Here is a 4,107-nt window from a genome sequence, read left to right as displayed (position 1 = left end):
AAAAAACTGACATGGGGACAGTGAACGCGTCACCCAACATACAGCTACAGAAGAAGAAAATGTAATTGTGACAAAATGCCATGTTGTTGAAACATTTTAAAGGAAAAAGAACAGGGGTATCAGAAGTTTGTATTTACTTTGATTGAGCAAGGTCAACATTCAAGTTCTAAATAACTTGAACTGGGGATGATTAGACACATGGAAGAAGCAATCTTTGTACATTTAAAAGATCCACATAAGCACATTTTATCTACACAACTTAACAAGAAGTTTGTAGTTACACACTAAACTGAGAAGGAATCTGTTTAAAGTAAGGCAAAGCCACAAAAAATAAATTTATGAAATTCCAAAACATGTTTGGGTGATTTTTTTGTGCCTAATCTATCCTGGGTCTACCGTTACTGACATCTCACTTAACAACTTAAGTCAAATGGTTTTTAAATCCTGACAGAGAAGCATTTAACTGGAGTGCAGTAAGTATTTATATGAATGAGTAATCCATGAGGAAATGACTTAAATCTTCAACTCTTTCCATGGTTTTAGAGTTGAGGCAAATCCAGTCTACAAGCAGGACGGGTTTCATTTAAAATCCTCTTCAGATTCAAGCAGGAATTATAAATATATTAGTTTTCAGCAGAAGTAAACCTGCACAGATAAAGGGATAGAAATGCATGGGACAGTGGAGCTTTTCTGGTTCCAGTTAGATTTGTTAATATTCTGATTTAGGAATGACAAGTTTTGGCATAAAATCTTGTATGAACTTTATTTTATTTGTATTAAGCTATCAATCAATTTTAACAGGATAGTGAGTTTGGGATTTTTCTAACTTGCCATTGCATTTGTGTTGGTTCAGCTTTAAAATGACTGTACTCTGCAGTCAAAGCAATGAGATCTTGATCTTAGCTTAACTTAAATGAATTTATCCTCCTAAAGTTCAAGTTCAATTCAATTAAAGTTCAGTTCAGTTCAATTCAACTGTTCTTTGTTGTGCGATAGTCTGGCTTTATAATACTTTTGACATAAATGGAAATCTCTATTTAATTTTAAGAGAAGTGGCCAGAGGATGAAAACGTTAAGTAGATTTAAAAAGAGAAATGTTGTCAATTTTGAAATATTTCTATCCCATTTGTCTTAATCTAGGAAGAAATAAGGTTCATGAAGCATCACAGCGACTATCTGGGAGAGTGGATCACCTGAGGCAAGGTAGAAATGGGTCAGAAGGCAAACCCAGAAAAAGGCCATGAAACAGTAGAGGTTTCTCTTTGTGGTTTCTTTGAATCATTTTCCTTTGTGTAGTGATGCACACAACAAAACCAACATTCCCATGACCTCGTTTAAGGTCTGTTGCTGTTCTGATTGTGGCAGGTTCATCAACACGCTTCACTATTCATCCATACGGATATGCTTAGCAGAAGAAGGAGGTGATTGTGGTGCATTTCCATGTTAAACAGCAGAGAGCCTTGGACTGAAGGAACTTTGAAACCGAGTTTGCATGTGGATAAAGGAAAGATGGGGAGAATTGTTAGGTTTGTTTTTACTCTATCATGTCCTATTTCTTATAGGAGGTGTTCTCCTGTAGAAACAAAGCAGGTCAGGCTGAAGAATGTCTGTACCAAAAACAACCTCTAAAAGAAACGTACATGCTAGGTTTTTCTTCTTTTAATTTAAACAAAATGGCATTTTCTCCCCTCAGTTAACCAAAATCTTTGAAACATCTGCTTACAATATATGAATCCATTTTTTCATTACTGTAGTCAGTTACTTTGAGCACAACCAGTATGAAACTGAAATGACAAACATGACCAAACTTAAAACTCTTCACGCTCCATTTCTCAGAAACTGAAACCCAATTAAAGCTGCAAACTCCAACTTCAATGTAAAAATACACGTTATGTTTATTTAGGTTTACAATAATTGAATTCTTTAAAGAGTTATACTTTTCTGTAAATAGCAACTTTTAACTTATTTTACCCGTGTCAAATAAGACCCTCCTACTGCACTGTATTTACTTGAATTAAAAATGCAAGAAATCCAAATCAAACATGACATTTTCTAATATTATTACTTTAGTGCATCATCCTCTTTTTTTTTACTTTCACCATGATAAATAATCACATCAACACTGGTGTAGAATCCTTTTTTTAATCTTTACATGTAAAAGCAATTATATACTTCAGTGAACTTGTACCACTGTATACAACACTGTTGTACAGCATATATTAGAATACATGCTTTACTTAACTATTTAACTTGATACATATTTTTTAATTGTTAGCATTTTTCTGGAAAGCCAAGGAGCCACAATGGAGGAATTAAAAACCGCATGTGGCTTCGGAGCCTCAGGTTACCGACCCCTGTCCTAAGACATAAATCATGACAAATGTGCAATCATGAGAGGTAGCAGAGGAAAGGAATGGAAAATGTTCCCAGCAGATCCAGTATTGAGATAAATCAGTGTTTCAGTATGTAGTGAAGTAACCTTTAGAGGGTTTTCTAGAGTTCACAGTTGAAAAATCACAAGATGAGCTTTTTTTTTTTAAACACGAAAAAATACAATTATTACTATTGATTGTTATGTATTTCCTTTGTCAATATGTTAGAAACACAACACATGTTACTGCTCAAACATGCTGTGTTTTATTAGCATAAGGATTAAAACAGAAAAACACAAACTTTCAGTCCCACTCATCTGTTGATCTATTGCAAAAAAAAGTGGTCTTTTAATTCTGATTGTCATTTTTAGCCAAAATAATAATAATAATAAAAACTGTCATTTTCTAGGACATAGTTTCTGTAGAGCAGCAGGAGTTAATTCGAAATTTCCCTCAGAGTTGTGGGCGGGACTGTTGATGCAGAGTAAGCCCACCCCACATCCCCTCATCCCTCTGTCTACACTCTCCCCCACTAACTTACAGCTCCTTACAGCTTCTAACCAAACATTATTATGAGTCCTCCATCAGGAGAACAATGCCATGTTAAAAACACCAGAAACACCCTTTTTTTTATTAGAGTGGGTCCTTAATATCATAATATATGGCAGTTTTTGTTGACTTATGCTAGGTGCACAACCGCTCTATTCATATAAGTTTTTTGTAGGGACTTATTTGTCTCGCATTCGAAAACATTCATTACAAGTTGATCACTGATTGGCACTTCTAAACAAATCGTTGAGTATTTCAGGTCGACTTTTTGTAAAGAAAGACTCTTGGGGATTCTATTTTTTTGCACACACTGCATAAAAATGACTTTCAAACTTATCAGACATCCTACACTTGAGAAACTCATCTAAATTATGGCTCAACCTCTATCACTGTGCTTTCTTCACACAATCCTTGGGCCTGTCCAAATTCTCTTTACTGCAGAGGAAGGATCTTTACAGAGGGAAATGACCCGCGAGTAACGGACTGTCTCCTTTGATAAGGATGTTCCAACTCAGCTAATTAAAAAGGAAAGGAGGTCTGGCTGGTGCTTTCTTTATTATGTGTTTCAGCAAAAGATGAACCAGACTGTTGTGTCTGAAAGGAAAAATGACAAGGAAATCCTACAAACCTTTGAGGTCAAGGAATTAAAAACATTTATTTAATCACTTACAAGAATTGAAAAGCATAAAAAAATGGCCCTTTTGTATTCCATCAGGGTTCTGTGGGTGAAATTGGCAGCTGTTGTAGAAATTACTGTTGTACAAACAAAGCAGAATTAAACTTCTCAAACTGATCTGATTTTGTTTTTCATCAAAACAGAGTTTATAAGTATTTTTTTTTTACATTTTTTGGTTGGTGTTTTTTTGCAGTTCATCTTATAGCATCTGTTGTTCACTTGGAGAAACATTGTCTCTCTTCATTGTTGCTTAACTGTAGGGAACATTAAGTCAAACACTGCAAATGCAAAACACTCATTTTAATTTGTTGGTTTTTGAGTGTCCCTTGCCTTATTTTCTTTGATGCATGACATTTTCCAAAAGGGTCAAGGAAAAAAGAGGCAAAAAGGAGAGAGAGAGAGAAAGGACTTTGGGAATTCAAATGCAAAGCTTGTCTTTCTCAATCAATCAGACCCGGACAGCACCCGGCTAATCAGTGGTGAGTGGGCTGGAAGGAAGAGAGTGCTAGC

At 35.3% G+C, this 4,107-nt stretch overlaps 1 protein-coding gene across 2 annotated transcripts in view; it reads right to left on the bottom strand.

Annotated features, from left to right (window-relative positions):
* glceb (glucuronic acid epimerase b) overlaps positions 1-4,107 on the bottom strand; it is a 49,372-nt gene that overhangs the window by 16,589 nt on the left and 28,676 nt on the right. The window lies entirely within an intron of this gene.

This window comes from Oryzias melastigma, linkage group LG3 (assembly GCF_002922805.2).
Source record: "Oryzias melastigma strain HK-1 linkage group LG3, ASM292280v2, whole genome shotgun sequence".
NCBI classification, from domain to species: Eukaryota; Metazoa; Chordata; class Actinopteri; order Beloniformes; family Adrianichthyidae; genus Oryzias; species Oryzias melastigma.
Note: the sequence above shows the minus strand (reverse complement) of the source record. Positions and strands in the feature narration are given on the sequence as shown.